The sequence below is a fragment of the Xiphias gladius genome, chromosome 21 (genome assembly GCF_016859285.1).
Source record: "Xiphias gladius isolate SHS-SW01 ecotype Sanya breed wild chromosome 21, ASM1685928v1, whole genome shotgun sequence".
NCBI classification, from domain to species: Eukaryota; Metazoa; Chordata; class Actinopteri; order Istiophoriformes; family Xiphiidae; genus Xiphias; species Xiphias gladius.
This window is the reverse complement of record NC_053420.1, coordinates 12,043,997-12,062,788: the sequence shown is the minus strand read 5'-3', so window position 1 is coordinate 12,062,788 and position 18,792 is coordinate 12,043,997. Positions and strand designations below refer to the sequence as shown.

Here is an 18,792-nt window from a genome sequence, read left to right as displayed (position 1 = left end):
TACTTTCAGGGCTTCAGAAGCTCTACTGTTAGTTTTGCTACAGAACGAGTTATCGTTTAATAATTCTTATCAGTATACAGTGACCTCATGTAAATCCTAGCATAACTTTGCACTGCTCCATCCTGAGTACTGCAGCATATTTGATGAAGTGATCATATGTTTTGTATGGAAAACCCCAATAACTAGTAACGACAGCTGTCTGGTTAATGTGGTGAAGCAATATTTTCCTCCGAAATGTAATGGAGTAGAAGTATAAAGTGGCATAAATTTTTAATACTCAAGTAACGTACCAGCAGATAAACATTGTACTTATGTGCAATACACGTGTAAATGTACTCAGCCTTATCTCCACCGCTTGAGATATTAATTAAAAAAGTAACCTCATAAAATGTTGCAGTGGTTTGACAGATCATGTTGATAAACCTACATTGCTTTCCGGTCAAAGAAAGGAAAAGAAAAGAAAAGAAAAGAAAAGAAGCACCTTAATGACACACGTCCACAGCACAGACAAACATTTTGACAGTCAGTAACATTTGGCGGTGTATAAACAAGTTTACAGTATCCTGAACGTGTCCCTGCGACTGTGAAGTACGCCACTGACGTAAACTGTCGGTGAGGGGGAAAAAAGTGACGCTGACACACTCACATAAGCCGGAGCCGAGAAGGGGGAATAGCGTTTTGTTTCTTTTTTCTTTAATTTGTGTCCTTTTATTCTTTGGCGTTTTGTTGTTATTTAGCTGTATTGCTGTCACAGATCTTACTGCCTTGCTCCTCAGCGCTTGCTCTTTATCTTAAACGTTCATGCCGCTCTCCCCTCACGCGGCGCTATTTTGACAGTCGGGGTCGCAGTGAACCAACTCAAGCTAGCAGCACCATTATATTAGCATCGGTAAGTCATTCGGGAAAGCTAGCTGACCGTACAAGCTAGCACCTGCTATTTTGAGACCTGACAGTGTTGGTAGAGATTTATAACAAGGTTCCATTTATTGTAAATATATGCTACATTGTTGGCTAGCCAGTTGCAGTATAACGCCAAGGTTTTGTTAAAGTTGGGTAGCTATCTTACACTGAAAAGAAAAGGCTAGCTAGCGGGCTAACATTAGCTAGGCTAGGTGCTGTAGGTGGCTAATTATATTGGCCAGGGGAAGCAAGCTAATACCGTGAGCTAGCTATTGTTAGCGTGTGGGCAAGCTAATATTTTCAGTTAACTGCACAGCCACAGCTCTGACCATACTGCCATCTGTTCTCTACAGACAAAACTTGAAGGATTCTCCACACGGTCTCAAGACATACGACCAGCGAAAGGGTGAGCTGAACCTCTAAAATGACTTGAGATGATTTGAAATCGATGATCCATTAGATATGTAACATAGCGTTAAGCACCATCTTTAAAGTCCGCGTTCTCCATGCCTGACTCGAGATGGCCATGTTAACATTTCATTCTTCTAATCTTAACTGAGACAGTACTGAAACTCGGTGAATTAATGCGTGACTGAAGTGACTGGGCATGAGGTGATTAATTATTCGATTGAATCAGAATGAAGTGATTGGAAATTGTTTGTAGCTGTTCATTGCAAAAATGCTTAAAGCCCTCCTTAGCTGGTGATTTCAAAGTGTTATAATATATATGTGTGTCCACTGATGGTCACAAACGACAGCAAACAAAGTGTAGATGTAATGAATAGTTTGCCGGAAGTTACAGACCCTTATTTCGGATTACTAATTGAATGTTAGTGTTCTGAAGCTGAATCTAAGTGAGCTGATTTAAGAAATTGTCTAAAAGAAACTAGGCTATACTCGTAGGCTGTGTTTATTGCACTGAGGCATTGAAGTTTATATTGTGTTTAATGCATTCCTAAGCTTTCTTTGCCACCCTCCAAACTAAAGTTATATCTATCGTGTTAGGCCTTAGCTCAGTAAAGCACAATTCTTATACAATTAACGAGAGTAAAGAGAAACAAGCTTGTCACTCATTCTGTGTTCCAGTCCATAGTTTGTAAAATACACGGCTGAAGAGAATTCACGTATGAAATAGGGTTTGTCTAGGAATATTTGACGAATGGTCATCGCTCTGTCTTGGCTTTAGGGCTACTTTTTGACACTCAATCCGAAAATAGGTGGCAAGACCGTTGTGTCAAACAAGGTGGGATTACAGCACAGATTGTTGGGCTGCGACTCAAACATCTGCTCTGGGAAAACGGCATGTGTGTCTGAAAACATAAATATTCATATCAGTTGGCATTGGCCAGTCATATGATTTTGACAATTGGCAAATGACAGGCATGGACTGCCAACCTGGTCGTGTTTTATGCTGAGATTGCCTTGAAAATATCAGGTCTTCTGTTCCTTTTTAGACTGTCCTGAGTGAGATCAGGGACAGGTTAAGGAGGTACACCTCCTGGCCAATTTCAGGTTGAAAGCATTGGTATACTCAGTGATTTGTTTTGTACCAGATGTGACCCTATCACAGCTCTTTTCTCTGCATTAGTACATGGGGCATCTATCTTTCCTATTTAATACTGAGTTCAGTTACTGATGTAAGGCAGTATAATTGAGAAAAGGTTTACCTATAGTAAGATCTGATTGAGGTGAGTCGTTGAATCAACAGGCTGCTGTAGCTAAGGCCCTTCAATGAGAACGATGGGTCATTCCATGTCAACTCACCCAGAAAAGAACCTTTCCGAGCTCATGTCATTGATTGTCTCGAAAATTCATTTAAAAACTTTTATTTAATTCATGGAACCTTGCAAAATCCTATAGCTCTACTCCAAATATTTTTGAGGTAAGACTTTTTGAATTTCAGGATTTTTGCTATTCTTTGTATGTGTATTCTAAACCCTACCAATTGCTTATTTTTCAATGGATTAGGTTGAAATTTGTAATGAACATCCAAAAAAACCCTAAGATGTCAGAAATTAGTTTTGAAAAATCTGAAATTTTGAAATAATATATGTAATCGAGGGAAGGAACCTACAATTAATATTTTGTCCAGACACAAAGAAAAAGATGACATCATCTGACATCGTATTTGGCTTGCAATAGTGTTGGATAGTATACCAGTACAAGAAAGGTATTGCGATACCCTGCTATAAAAAAGGTACTATACCCCATTTTATTAGTACCGATACTTTAATAATAACAGTCCTGTATTTCCTTCACTTGCATCGATGGTCAACAGCGGGGCAGTGTGTGCTTGCAGTGCCCTGCTTCCACACTCTGCACTCCCTATGCTCTGCTTCCACTCACCGTGAAAGCGACCAAATGAGAGGCATGGCTGCAAATACACTCTCTTACCAACTGTCCATGGCTTGTCAAGAAAGCAGACAGATTAAATGAAATGTGGCATAATTTCACTTGCATAGCTGACAGTAAGGGAAAGCCCACACCACAAAGCCCATCTGTAGAAGATGCAGCCCAAGGGAGCCAACACGCCCAGCTTGGCAAAGCATCTCAATGACCGACATGCCAGCCTGTTCTAAGAATTCAAAGAGCAACAGGTTAGCAAATGTGATAACATAATTATATCATGCCCATGCCCTCAAATATAAGTCAAAGAAGTGTGATTTGTTTTGTGACAAGTAAACTTTTTTCACTACTGGAGTTTGACGAGGTAATTAAGGACAATGATAACTGTTTAATTTTGTTTTATCTTTTTGACTAACAAACATCTCTATATGCAAATGCAGCATTCATATTAGTAACATTACCTTGCATAGCTTGTAAGCTGCTAAAAATCAGGCATTCACAAGTATGCAGATCAGTAACACCAGTTATAAATGATAAGTTTATACTCAGTTAGTACTGGTAATGATAATCATGGTATGTCAATATTTTTTCTGTTACAAGAAAATGTGCTCAGTATAGCACAGACCTCTACAAAGAAGGTGTATTAAATCTTAGTAAATGCTGTTTAATAAGTGATAACTGGTTGCAAATATAAAGCGAACTATAAAAGAAATCACAAACTCAGTTATAGGGGACCTCAGATTACTGCAGACCATTCAAGTCTTTAATAATACTATGATCTTTATATTTACAGTAATCCAATTATTAATGTTATAAACAAATATTCATTTTCAAAAACAAACCTATATGTACGAAAAAACAAACAAGAACACTTAACACCAAATAACATACAGTAAATACAATTTTATTGAGATTGAAAATAATAAACATAAATGACAAACTGTAAGCCTGGCACTTCATGGTGATGAAGCTCAAACCCATGATTGTTAGCCTGAACACTACAGCATTGCCCTAAAGTACACCGAAAACAAATGTATCAATACACTTCCTTGGTGGAGGTCTGTGCTCTACTGAGGGCATTTTTTAGTTTTCTATTTAGTCAAATTACATTTAAAAATTACAATGAATGAGAACAGGCTCGTGGTATCATCAGTATGATAATGAGATATTTGGTTAGCTATCAAAGTCATAATTTAGTTTTTTTTTTGACAACACTAGTTTGCAGGATGCATGACTATAAACAAATCAGTAGAACATGTGATTTTATGTGTTGGAGTTAACCTACTTCCTTTTAGTGTATTCACGTCCTATGATCAAATATTTATACAAGCCAAGATGGTTAGAGTGGTTTTAATGCTGTATTTTACAGGCAGATGTAATTGAAATAAGCACTATTATCCGATAAGACATGATCTCTGCATTTATTTGGCAGCCAGGTATCCATATCTGCTTCTGTCTCTGAATCTCTGTTTGCAGAAGCAGAAGAGTGCCTTTTTCTAGATAGATTTGAAGAGCTATTTATAGATCTCTGCCAGAGCACCAAGCGTGGTGCTGTTGCTGCTGCTCCTATCTCTCTCTTCTTTTAACTACTCCTTCTTCTGTTTCTCTGTCTCTCCATCTTTCTCTGTCCCTCTTCTTTTCTTGTCCTGTTCTCTATTTTCTGAGCTACTTTTCTCTTGATGTTTCGCTGTTTTTCAATCTTCTGTTTCCATATGTATCTTTCATTGCTTGCTTTGATGTAAATTATTGATCAGAGCAGAGGGAAAGTGACTGGTTGCATTGCCGTAACTTGGGCCTTGGATTGGGTATAGGTGCCTGACTGACTTCAGTGTTATTGCTGCAAAGCTGGAGGGTTTTCGCATGATAGTTCAAAGTGAAAGAATTTGTCACATGTTGAAATTCACCGTTGGATCAGTTGACAAAGCTCTATTTTGTTATTTTCTTTTTTTTTTTCAGGTAGATTTATTAAGGCTTTTAGAATGAATATCTATTGACTTACTGCAAGTGTAGCTTTATTTATTAAAAGATTTTGACCAAAAGTAGGCCTCATTCAATCCATGCTGAATCAAGAGTCAATAAGAAACGTATGTTTTAACAAAGTCATATTTAATAAAGCCTTATTTTGGCCTGTTTGTACGTTTGCTCTCTGTCTTAATAGCTTTTCCTCAGCCACATACTGTGTGTAGCAACTGCAGCACCTTGTCAGGTGATTGTGTTCACAAATGGTTTATTTGTGGTATCTCTGGCTACTGATCCTTGCTCAGCTCCTCCCCTTTCTCCCTCCTTCTTTTTAAGCCCTTTGCCCTCTTCTCTTACCATCCTGTTAATGAGCCTACCTGGCTGCCCAAATGCAGAAGAAGGTGATGGACTTGGGCTGACATATTAGGTGGCATTAGTACGTGCCATCCCCTTTATTCCAGTCATGTGTTCAACCTGAGACAACCCTTTTTTCCAGGGTCATGCTAGGGGTGCAGATTCAGTGGTTGGTTTCTCATTTTTACATGGCGAAGTAAGGGTCGAAGGCCAGTTGTGGTCTAAACGTCCATCCATTAATCCATTTTCTGTGCTTATTTTGTGCAGGATCCAGATATCATCATTTTGCTGTGAGGTGACAGTGCTAACCACTGAGCCACAATGCTGATCCTATGCTAAACATACACAATTTAAAGTGAAATATAATGTATATTCAAAAACAGAAGAAATATAGACCAGTGAAATGCACTTGGACAGATATGTAAGCAAGAGCAACTCTATCCCAAAGCCGAAGGAGAACATTGCCTCGCTTATTGTGAAGAGTCAAATCTGAGATTTGCTCCATATAATGTAAGTGGCACACTGACTTTGTTGACAAACTCAGAACACTCAAGGTGCTTTTACAGGTATATAGGTCCTTTTTCTTCCTCAAGCTGTAGTGCTTGAGACCATTTTAGTGCCCTTTGAATTAAAGATTTGATGATTAGTTTGCTTCACTATATAGATTTCAGCTGAACTTCAATGTAGTGGTAAGTGTTGTGTCTGATGTGCATGCCTTTACATTTCTTAAAGACTTATACATCTACTACGCAGTCGTACCAGAGATGTGCTGTCACATATAATGGATTTAAAACAATAAATAAACGCAATAAGCCTTAGGACGTCGGGCAGAGCAGAAATTGGTAGCCAAAGGTTGTTACATTGTCAAATGGCTAAAGGACGATGAGAAAGATAGCAATTCAAGTCTGTTCCCTATAAGCCTTGTTTTACCAATGTTATTTTGTATAGTGCAAAGTGCAATCCCTCACGAAACTGTGAAGGATTACTTCAGGACCTAGCACTTACTTCTTCAGTGAGCATATTTGTTTCACTTTTCTTCTTGCTAATATCTAAGTGTATTGTGGAAATTCATAATTTTTAGTCCAGTAACATGAACCTGTCTTTTGTGGGGGTTTTTTCACTTAATTCCTTACCTGAGAGCCAACCCCTTTAGCTATGATTTGCCGGGAAGTGTCTTTTTAAAAAATTCTAATACTAGGACTGGGTCACATATGTCATGATACATTTATACATTAGCAGTACGTTTCTCCTTGTCTGCTGTGACCACAGAAGATGTGCTATCACCTGAGAAGACAAATAATCAGTGTACACATGCCTGATTGTGGAAAAAAATATTCATTTCTGGAGCATTGACCAGTGTCAATGCTGGAAAATGGTACAGGGTTATGTTATGTTGAGATGTATCCACCTGTACAAAGGAGCACCAAAGAAATAACAGGCCCCGCTGTTTTGGTGCAGGTTGTAATCTTCTGATGTGTTTTGGATTTAACACGTACACGGGTTCATCCCTAACTATGACTGTTGGTCTGGTTACCTTCCTTGGTTATCATACAGTAGAGTGTTGACATGGTTTACTGGTTATCCAGGGTTACAGTTGCAGCCAAAATATTCACAACTACTGATGGCACTATCAAAGACTAGTCTGGTCATTCCTACTTAAAAGTAATTCAAAGCTGGAACGCTGCCTAACTTAGCCGCACATTTGTTCAAATTTTGGTGCCAAATTTTGGCATCTTCTAGGTGCCCAATGAAGCACATGTACCCATGCTGTCAAGTCAACTATATATGAGACGGACATCCCTGGACTCCAGCTAGCTTATGTAGAGTTCCCTATAGACATTTCCTTTGATGCTGAACTTTTGACAACCTCTTTTCCACTGCATCTTTCAGCTGCCATTTGCAGTGAGGGGGCTGCAGGGAGAAGATCCAAATATGTCGTCTTATGGGATTAAGGTTTTTCCTAGCTAATTAGGTGGTTTCACTATATTCCCCCAATAGCTTCCCTTCAAAACCTCTTGTTTTTATTATTTAATTTTTGAAAATTGCAGCAATGCTCTGTTTCACCAGCAGCTGTCAACACCTTAAGCTCAGTTTGCCAGGACACAGGCTACAGATTACCAACTCCTATATTCCAGTGAAATGGAGAGACATGAATGGTGACTAGAGTGTGCCCGTATTGTGTCTCTGCTTGTCTGCAGATAGAGGCTTAAATCTTTTTTGAAGTTATTTTATAAGGTATTTTTTTTATAATTTATTATTGTAAAAAATGTGTTTTTATTTTTTAATCAATTATTATTATTTTTTTTTAATAAAGTAGTTGTGAAAGAATAAATCTATTAACTGTAACCTCTCGTAAGTATCCTGCTGCTGTATCAAGTCACATACTGGCTAATCCAAGTAGCCCTTTAAACAGCTGAGATTTTTGTGAGCCCTGGGTTGGCTGTCATTGCAATTATATTGTTACACAGAGGCATAGAGAAAACAAAATATGTAAGGGATAGAGAGAGAGAGAGAGAGAGAGAATCCACATGAAGGGGGGGTTGGAGGAGAAGGGAGCGGTGCAAACTGTGCGCATGATAGCATAAGAGCAGTAGAGAGAGAGCCAGCCAGCAAGCGAGGCTTTCCGTTTTCCTGTAGTGCTTGTGCTTCATTCAGAAAAAGAAAGGGGGCAGTCAAAAAAGAATGTTCTGTTCATTTTACAACCCATTAACAAAACAGAGCTGTTGGTACCTACAGACAGGAAGGGAACGAGACAAGTGTGAAGATGAAGAAAGTAGAATGAGCTAAAGAAAGTGACAGAGCTAAACACCCCTGAATGTCAGCTATTTACATACTGGGGAAATGGAATTCATTAATCTTTACAACTTAACGAGATACAACTAATACCAGCTTTGTCTCTGTCCAGAGCTGCTTCTGCTGCTGCTGCTTCTCCTGCGATAATGTGCTTTTATCTGTGAGACACCTGATCCGACTTGGCTGGATATCCACAGAGCTGAACTCTAAATACAGTAAGCATGTGCTGTGTGTATGTCTCAGTGTCTTTGTCAGTGGGTGTTAATAATTTCTAGGTGAGATGTAGCCTGTTCTTGTGCCTTTCTCAACTCTTGAGATTTGCTTTTAACATGCCGCCGGTGCCGCTGTTATAACTGCTACTTATCTTGGCTCTTTTCATTGTTGCTCTTTGTATAGTTTGTGCTGCAATTTAGTTAATTATGCCCCAGTAACAGTGCAGTTGCTGGAAGATCATTTCTTATACTGTGCATACTGTTTCTGCTTATATAACTGCAACTGATTTTAAAAGTGTGGTAAAGTTGAAAGGAGAACCAAGATTGGTCTTACATACATGTTTTTGGTTTTCTATTTTACACGTTAGAGGCTGAGAAATAGTATCTAATTGGTGATGGTTTAATGCTGACTGTGTGTGCACCTAGTGGTCAGTTTATGTTCTTATATGTATGTACAGACACACACAAAATGTGTTTAGTGAGGCAAATGCTGAGGTAATGAGGAATTCCCTTCCACTGTTTCCTTGTGTGAGAGGAGGGAGGGAGGAGGGTCGAGGTGGCCTGGTGGGGGTGGAGAGTCACTAAGAAGTAGGCGTCACTCTGCAACACTGTCATACTGAGGAGGGAGGGAGGGGTACAGTAAAAAAGGACAACCTATGGGCTTACATAAGGCATGTGGGAAGTCCTGTGTTAAGAGACCCTGAATTTCATGCTCATTGATCCTCTTGGCTTGAAAATGCAGTAAAGGATTATGATTATTACCGTTTATGAATGGATCCGAAGTTAGAAATCTCCTTTTCTCTCTAAAGGCGATTATACATTTATACCTGCATATGTCAGTGATCCCCCCCCCCCCCCCCTTTATTTGTCGAACACACTGTGCAGGAACAAAGAGAATAGAGTGGAGGTGAGAGAGAGGCAGCACAAGCGTGAGAGAAAGCACAGCAGAGCCCTCTTGAATAAAAAAAATCTGTCGCTATAAATAGCAAGCCATTCTCAGGGCCTCAGCACTGTTTCAGGTTTAGAAGACCTGGCTCTTCCATGTCCTGCTCTGTTCAGATGGTTAGAGTATTGCAAAATCAGACTCACAATCCTTTTATTCTTTTTTTTGTTCCCTCGGCCCAGAACTGTCTTGTGCAGTATATGGGTTGTTTATATAAGGACCGCCTGTTTGTGTACTTGCGTGTGCATCTTACAATGTTTATAACAAATAAAGATGCATCGGTGTCCTAAGCAAACACCCTAAATCAGCTAGCTTGATTTTGGCTGCTAAAATGACGACGATCCCATGATTCTGCCCTCTTGTCAATTAGAAATGCAAAACGGAGAGACAACAACCCTAGCAACCCCCAAATTAGATAAAAGCCACCCAATTGGTGTCAGGTTGCCAGAGCTAATGCTCTGTTTTCTTCCTGATGTCTGTTAGTCTACATGTTAGAATTAGTACATACATGGATGGCTGAAGTGGCTGAAGCTAGCTGCTTAGCCCTGACTGACATAATGTATTCCATCCCCTTGCATTAATAAGTTGTGTGTGTGCACCCTTGTCTCTGCATATGACCATTACTTTTGTTGTTCATTTGTTTGTGACTTTAGAGTTCTGCTCCCCAGGTAGTTGGTGTTCCTGCAGCTTCACTCCTGCATACTAATTGTCAGTGCGTGGGAAAAAGACTTAGTATGATAGAGAGGAAGCAAGAGAGGGAGAGGAAGGGAGGCAAAAAATCAATAGCAACCCCTGTAGTAACTACTGCTGTAATTGCCTTTACATTAGATGGTTCACACTTTCTCGTGGAATTTTTAGTAAAAAAAATCCTCATACATTTTTATTTACTTTAACAAACACAGAAGCAAAAATATAGTGACTGAATGCTTGAAAACCTCCATAATTCTGTTAAGTAAAAGCCACCCTACACCCCCCCCATCCCTTCTAGTAGCCTCTTCCCTCCATATTTCTCTCTTCGGTTGAATTTTTCGTTGTCTTGCCTTCAACTATCAAGTTTTTATGGTGTTAATGCTTGTTTTTGTATGTGTGAATAATGTTTGGTATATCCACAGGCCTTGATTTTATTCATGTAATAATATCAGTTACTTCAGAATGTAAAGATGATTGCAGTGCAGATACTGTAGATGTAGTGGGTGCCAAGCAGGGGTTTAATGTGGATAATTAATAGTAGCAGGGATGTTTGTCTGTTAAACACATAGGTGAAACTTTTAAGAAATACAATAAAGAGAAAATTTTTCCTTTAGGTTCTGCTTTAGGGCTGACGTGAAAAAGGGCTAAACACAGTGTGGTGTAAATTAGCCAGCCCAACATTGTGTCTGTCCTATGCTCAGAAGAGACTGGAAGAGACATACCCACTTGTTCAAGTTTTTGAAGAGACAAACAGAGGGAGCAACTGAGAGAAAGCAAGGCAATCTAATGGCTTTAGAGGCATCTAAAGCCATTAGATTGCCTTTTAAAACAGAAGTCAATAAATAAATGATAGAACTGTTTAGGTATGCCACCATACCAGAAATTTGGTAGTCAGTAACAATACCATTTGAAATTTCATGATTCTCAATACCGTATTTGATACCACAGTGCACATGCACACACCCCTCCAAGTGTGCAAGCAGTACTTTAAATTGACTAACAAAGTGACAGTTTGAAAATATTCATTTAAAAAGTCAGCATTGTATTTTGACGCACTGAACAGTAATGACGGTAGCCTTCTAATGTGAGCAACCAGCTCACATGATGAGTTAACGCTAAGTTTGCCGGAACAAGATAACATTAGCCTTTTTGGACATTGTGTGTGGAGTGTTGCTACAACAGATGCCAGCTATGGCAATTCACAAACAATAACAGTAACGTTTCAGGACGATGTGGTGTTAATATAAGTTTAAAAACTGAAACTCATCCTGAATTCTGTGTACAGATCCAGATGCCTGTCTTTGAGGTGCATAGGGAAGTTTGAAGGGTTACTTCCTTTCGTTCGAAATGCACTGTGACACCAGTTGGATACTGGCCTATGGTTGTCTATAACTTGTCCCTGATGATCCACCTCAAATGCATCGACTCTTGGTGTGTATTTTTCCACAAGTTGCTGTGGACCTGATGCTGCACTTGCTGCTACCATTCCATGTGTTGTTATTATTGTAACTGTGTCTGTCTTCCTTTCTTCCTTGTCCCTTTGTATTTGACATCAGAGTAGAACACTTGTAGGATTATTATGCTGCCCTCATCATCCCAGAAGAATCACATCTCCACTACCTATGACATCTACAGAAGAGTTGAGATTGAAGGATTGAGGACATGGTATACTTAACGAAACAAGTTTAGGAGTTGTTCTCTCTGACATAATTAGAAGGTTGTGAAGTTGGATGGGGAGCTTGAAGGAGAGAGAGACAAGAAATACTGGAAGAAGGTAGGGACAGATAAATTGCTATGTTTAGGCAGGCAGAGGTATTGGGAGTGGTTGGCTTTTACAGGTAAACAGATGGAATACTGCAGCGCCATGCTGACCTACCACCACTGTCAGGTCAGTTACGTGATCTAGTGACTTGCTGCCGTGTGCAGTTTCTCTAATTAACACTACCTGCTAATCTATGCTGGGGCTGCAGTGTTGCCAGTGCCATACACGCTCACTCTCTCACACATGAAATGGGTGAGTAGAAAGCAAAGCATTTAATTAGTTTAACAATGACAACAAATTTAAAATACAAATAGTCAAGGTTTTCTTAATTTACCATGCATAGTGTATGTTGTGGGCAGCATTTTCATTTTCTGAAGATGAATGATCATAGTAAGGGAAAGAGTCCTTTACTATATGAGGACTTATGAACTTAAACCTCTCAAATAAGTGTGTTGTAATGTAGGCTCTAGAAATTTAGTTCGAAACATGTCAAGTAGGTGATTGGTGACTAGATTAGGGTCTACACTACCTCTGTCAAAACTGGCCAAAATTATTCCTTCTAAAAAAAAAAAAAAAAACCCCACATGGGTTCGAAACATTTAAACATCTGTTTTTGCTTATAATGTCCATAAGAGGGCAAACCAATACAACAAGAGACATAACTACTTGGGTGAATATTTTCGAGATGTGCCCTCAGGTTGCTAGTGCTGGAATGGTAGACTAACTGTAGCTTACATAGCTTGCATACAACTTTATCTCTAGGTTCCACAGTTTTGCGGTCTACTCACCAAAATCCGAAGTATTTCCAAACGGGGCTTTTTAGATTGCTCCAGGTGCAAATCAGTCTCTCTGCGCCCGAGTTGAACTCTCTTCCATCATTACCACATTTTTTTGTTTTTTTTGAACAATTCGATTATATAATTGAATTTACAATATTCGTTGACAGCCCTAATCTACTAAACAGTATTCAGATATAGTCTTAGCCCTAGTTAGTCTAGCGTACACATCTGTCGAGTGGTTTACATCGTATGCATGTCATTTTGTGTCCACAGCTTGTACAGCCAACAGTGGACCTGTCGTCATCAGCTCCATTTTTCTATTTTAGCACAGCGTTGTCATTGTCGGAGCATTGCATTCGTTTACTGCCTGGTGTAGTGGTAATGCATTAAGGACAGAGGCCATGTTTTATCTGTCTGTGCTGACTTACTCTTATGGTTGCTCATGTTTCTACTTTTAATGCCATCTGTGTTGATGGGTACTAGAGATATCATCTGGTGTGTGATAGAGAGATCTTGTTTAGGGTGTGTGTGGTTTTCAGACCCTGACCTGTGGGTCTGTGGCCTACAGGATATGAAGGACCTATATTTAGTAGCTATATGTCTGTGGAATGAACAACGAGAAGCTCTGAAAAGAGTTTAAGGGGGAAGCTTGGTGGTAGACTGAGCTCAGTGTTGATTGGCTGGATGTTGGCTGGATGGATGTCTAATTGACTGGCATGTTGCCTTCCTGCTGGCTGTTCTGGAGTGCACAAGCCAAATTATAAGAGACCACACTTTCTGCTGGCCCAACAGAGACGGCCTTGCCGGTTGACTGGCTGGATGCCTGACTTCCAGGTTAAGCTGGCAGTACTTAAGTGTCCATCACTGTTTTGGCATTGCAGCCAAGCCAGCCAGCTGTTAAGCCACATTAATTGTGGCTGTGGCAAATGGAAGTGTTTGTGCAGATCATAGAGGACATTGGTTATCATCTGGACATGTCCAACTGTTTGCCAATTAACATATACGTTATAGCTAAAAGCATCTTTTTCATCATGTAGATAGAAGTTGCTCTCAGTCTCTTAGGGAATGTTCAGACCAAAAATAGCAGTGTGTTAAAAAATAACACCAAGGGGCTGCATTGGTGTGGGTGTGTTGCTACAGACACTGGTGGAAAGATGACATATGATCTAGGAAGTCCAGTTTGACTAATACAGCCATCAGTTTGAAGGCTCATTGGATGCCAAAAAATCACACCTGCTTATAAGACCATGATCTATCAGGAATATATGTCATTGTCCAACGCCAAGGAAATTTGCTAATAAATGATTGTACTTGAAGTTGCGGCAGATGCAACTTTTTCCTATACAACCTTGCGATTTTTTTGCCTACGCTCACACTGCCAATACCAGGTTTATTGAGCTTACGAGAGGGTCTGCGTACTTTACTTGCAAAAAGTTTGTACTGATTAATGAGCCAGTTTTTAGTAGGAGTATTGTGTGCATATGAAAGCTTTGGTGCTCCATTTACTCCAAATAATTGAAAGTAGGTCGTCATCTATAAATAATTTTAATTTTAAACAAATTGATTATTTAATACTGGATCAAGAAATATAAAACCTAACACTGTTTCAAGTGAAGTAATCTTTGCCCCGGGATCCATAGTGTTATCCATTTATCATATCATTCAAATGTGAGCAAAGGTTACACTCAGTTTAAAATGAACACAAGCTTTGCATTAGCACAAAATAAAACGTCAGTTAATTTTGATTGTTAATTTTCCTTTTTGCGAAAGCATATGCGTCAGTCTTGGGAATTGATTGAACCTCTACTGATGGAGAGTCTACAATATTGAAGAGTGAGCAAGTTTTTTTTTCATAAGCGTCCTAATGTGGCTAGTCATTTCATTAATATAGCTTTGAAATTTACATTTCTGCGGTAACTGCATGCTTACAAGTTTTTAGTTTCAGAATTTTGTGAGTTGATTCAGCCTTTATAATTCCTGGCCTTCCATCAGGCCAGGCATATAATTTGCGCTTGATAGGGTCTAAAAATAGAGGCGGTCAAAGCCAAAATGAAAGTGCATGAAAATTATGGCGTTTGTCCCCTTGTCCTCTTTTTTTTTTTTTTTTTTTTTTTCTATTGACTTATATCCAAAACGTTATGTTTTTTTAAAATGAAAGGGCAGAACCGAGGAACAAACCCTTCCAGGGTCTTAAGAGTTCGGGTTGTGGGAAGCTCTAGGTCACAGGTCATTTGGTTTCTGTTGAGGAAAAGGTCCACTTCTACCAATATTTAAAGAAATCCATGGTTTTGCTTTAACAAAAGACAGTACTTAAATTAATAACAAATTGTACTTAGTAATTAGTAATTTATAAATATACTCAATGACCTGTAAGTTTTTTAGCCGTATTTCCAAAGGTTGGGAGGAACGTTCTTTGGTGAGCTGGATTGCTCTGGTGCAACATGATATAATAGACACTAAATACACATTCAGTAAAAAAACTTCCAGTAAATGTTATTGACATGCATGTAAAGCTTGTACAGCTTCATATAAATGTAGCTAAAAGAAAAAATAAAAATTAGGAACCACCTCACTTTAACATAGCCTAATAATAAGGTTACCCTAAACAAAACAAGACTAATTAGTAGTAGATGCTTCAAACACATTTCTTGGTGCCCCCCTCAGATCAAGGATCATTTTGACCACTCAGATAAATTGCAAAAGTTTTCAGTCCTTATTTGAGGGTTAAAAGACTGTGGAAGAGGGTTTAAGACACCAGCAACTATAGATAGGAACAGGGTGTGGGAGCAGAGTGATATGATTTTGCCAGGAACGCAAAGCAGCTTGGAACATTGGATTTCTTCCTCGCTTCAAGATACTGATCAATCCCACAAGCTTCTGCATTCAGATAGGTGGCAAGGTTAAATTATGTTTAGCTTTATTTGTGGGAATTTGAACACTGTTTTGCAGTCACAGGGCATATGTTCCCTCACTGATGTTATTGAACTTTGCATTAGCAACTTGTGTGTAGTATGTTACAGATCAGACATACCGATTTCAAACTTGTCAGGAACTCCAGCTGCTTCTCTTATTTTCATCCACACTTTTTTTGGTCCTTTCACTGTTAATTAAATCATACAACTTGGGATAACGACAAATTTTATTTTCAGGTTGAAACTTTGAGACTGATTTTATAGTCATTCACGGTAGCATTAAATTGTGCTTGGTGTTGTATTGTGCAACAAAGACAAGACTTTCCATTTTTGCAATGGAGCATAAAGAAGTGGGAATTCATTTGGTGTGAGTGGAAAGCAAAAGGTGGCTGGGAGTGGAGTTATTACGAAATGCTTTGAGGGGAGTAGAAACTAATGCTGCTCCATTCTGCTCTCAAACTTGTTGGGGTAGAATATAATAGATATTGGGAAGCAGTAAGAGACAGAAATTGACATTAAGAAACTAAACTAAGAGGTCTGAGGAATTTGTACAGTGAGTTGTATCATCTTTATTGTACCTTAGGCCAAGTCGTTGGCCTTAAAAATGTGTGACCTGGAGGAAGCAGTCTGCGGGGTGATTAAAATATGCATCTTAAGCTACAGGCAGAGCCAGTCAGCTAAAGACCACCAGCTAAACAGAGGGACAGAAAAATAGAGAGAGAAAGCGTTAGACTTTCAGTACAGAGGAAAGATTGTGCCAATAAAGTTGTGTGGTGACGTAACCTTGATTTATGCACCAGTAGTCATTGGTGGTCCATCCCTCAGGGCTGGAGTGCCTGCCCCATATGTGGCTGCGTGAAGTATTCCAGGAAACCCCACTGACTAAGCCGGCTACTCATGCTCTGCTCTCCGGGGCTTCCCTGATTAAATATATCAATTACTGAGACTGGTCATATGGAAAATTATTTCAGAGTCATACAGCAGGTAGTAAGATGTTGTGGTATACTAAGGCTGTCCTGAATACCATTTTTGGGGCTTTAAAGCTTCAGTGACAATTACCCACGAATATTTGAAGCTTCGATAGAGAACAGAAGTTGAGGAGGACAAACATTGTATTTCAAAATTATACTTTGTTAGCTTGCAGGTCACATTAACATCAGCGATAGAAGAAAAAAGAAAATTCTACAAGACGGTTAGGCTGTTATAGTTTTCCGGTGATTTGCCAAACTCATTGTAGGATTGTGATATGCCAGTTTCCGTTCGTATATCTAGCACTCGACTTTTTTGGGGTCATCTTCGCAAATTTGGAATTTATTCCAGACGCTTGACAAGTTCAGTATCTTGCTAGTGTAGCTGTAACTTGAAAGCCAGTGATGTGGTCACGTCTTACTGTCCTAGTGTCAGTGCTGGTAATGTTAGCTGAGAGCTGTGACACACAAAGCTATTACTAAGATTAAATGACTTTGTCTGGGAATAACTAATAATAATTAATGTTGATGCATAATTAATAATTTTGGATTACTATTTATTGGGTGGACCACAGCAGTGGGGCCAGCCCTTTAAATGCGAATGTCTGTGACTGTCTGAGTGATGAGTGAGTGATAACTTTTTTCCCTCATCATGGCCAACATTAACACTTAAATGAAATACCAAAAAATGCAAACTAGTAGGCAATATGGATAAAATTAAGATTGAATTTTACGACACCATTATGTCAATATGTTAGCAGTGTTTACAGAAGTATTCATAGTCACATGTTTAAAAAGTTAAACTTATGATTATCCCACTCAACACAGACGTGCCTGTGCAGGCTGTCTGCCTAATAGTATTTGTCTGTCACGCAGCAGCAAAATAAGGTTTGAGTGTACTTTGAGCATGCCTTGCTGCTTCTGGGAGGCTTTACCTTTCAGGATGCAATGCTGGCATAGCATCTTCAGTTGATTAATGTAGCAGTTGTTAAGCAGCAGTCCATTATTATTATCATGCTTCCAGTGAAGTTTTAGGGTTAACCTCAAATGTTAAGACTGGTGTCCAGTGATTTACTACCCTATATCAGCTAGCTTTACCCTTTAAAACTAGTTGAGTCTACTAAAGCTGGGTTGGTAACTAAGAATGATACCATCTGATGCATGTTGAATTCACCTTGTCATATATATTTCTGTGAGGGAAGGGCAGTCTATCTTCAGGGCCTACTTCCTAATTCTTGAGGTCTCTTCTTTTGTCTGTGAGCTCAATTTGTTTAGTTCAAGGATCAGCTCCACCTGACCTGATATTTAGTCACTGGCTCTCATCAGGACGGAGTGGAACAGAAGTGTCGGCAGTCAGACAATGTGTGAGGGGAGTCATCGCCAATCTGCCATTTAAATAACTGTGTGTGTGAATGGCTCACATTCTGATCACTTTGTAAGCCCCATTAAGTCTGTGTGCCTTGGTGTACATCTGCAAGCCTTGTTTGGTCACGTGTGTGTATGTTTATTGTGTCTGTGCGATTGAGCTGTGTTGTTCAGGCAATAAGTAACACATGAGGCTGCTGTATGTTTTGTGTCTGTGTATGTGTGCTGTTTTAATTTGTGTTAATGTGAGTACCCAGTGATAAATACACTGAGCCTTTTAATTGGGGAAAGGAGGGGGGTCGTGAGAGAAAGAGAGAGAGAAATATGGGGGTGTTGAGGGATATGGCTGCTTTTCTCTTGGTGACAGAGCCTGTTGCCATGGAGCTGGTCCTCCCATTGGTGGAGGTCTGGTCCAATCATTTAACAGCAAAGATTGTTTCATCATTGAGAAGTTTTTCCTCTCTTCCTGTGTCACTAGCCACCCTTTGCTCCTCCATCTTTCTCTGTTCTCTTTTTTTGTCTCCTCTCTCTCTTGCACTCTCTTCCACTGCTCCCCCTTCTCAAAGTAAGAGAAGCTGATAAATTACACAAGATTTATAATGATTGCAGGAGCTGCCACCCAATTTCATTTTGACAGTTATTTATTTTATATTAGCAGCTCAAGTTGAGCAGGCAGAATCTTTCACAAATTTCCTCACTGTACTTGAGAAGACAAGACAATCCCACACTCAGTCATTTATGTGTATATAGGACAGCTAAGAAACTTCATTATTTGGAATTATGTTTCTGCCTGGCTAGAAAGTTTAAAG

General features: G+C 39.4%; 1 protein-coding gene across 8 annotated transcripts in view; it reads left to right on the top strand.

Moving 5' to 3' along the window:
• The first annotated feature begins 575 nt into the window (after positions 1–575).
• Positions 576–18,792, top strand: part of LOC120807483 (R3H domain-containing protein 2) — a 61,047-nt gene continuing 42,830 nt past the window's right edge. For 7 of the 8 annotated variants that reach the window (XM_040159584.1, XM_040159587.1, XM_040159591.1 and 4 more), the window contains exons 1-2: positions 576–889; positions 1,254–1,306. The gene's annotated coding sequence lies outside the window, so the exon portion shown is untranslated. Of the gene's footprint in view, positions 890–1,253; positions 1,307–8,464; positions 8,568–18,792 lie in introns of all 8 variants that reach the window. The other variant, XM_040159585.1, reaches the window with a different exon arrangement.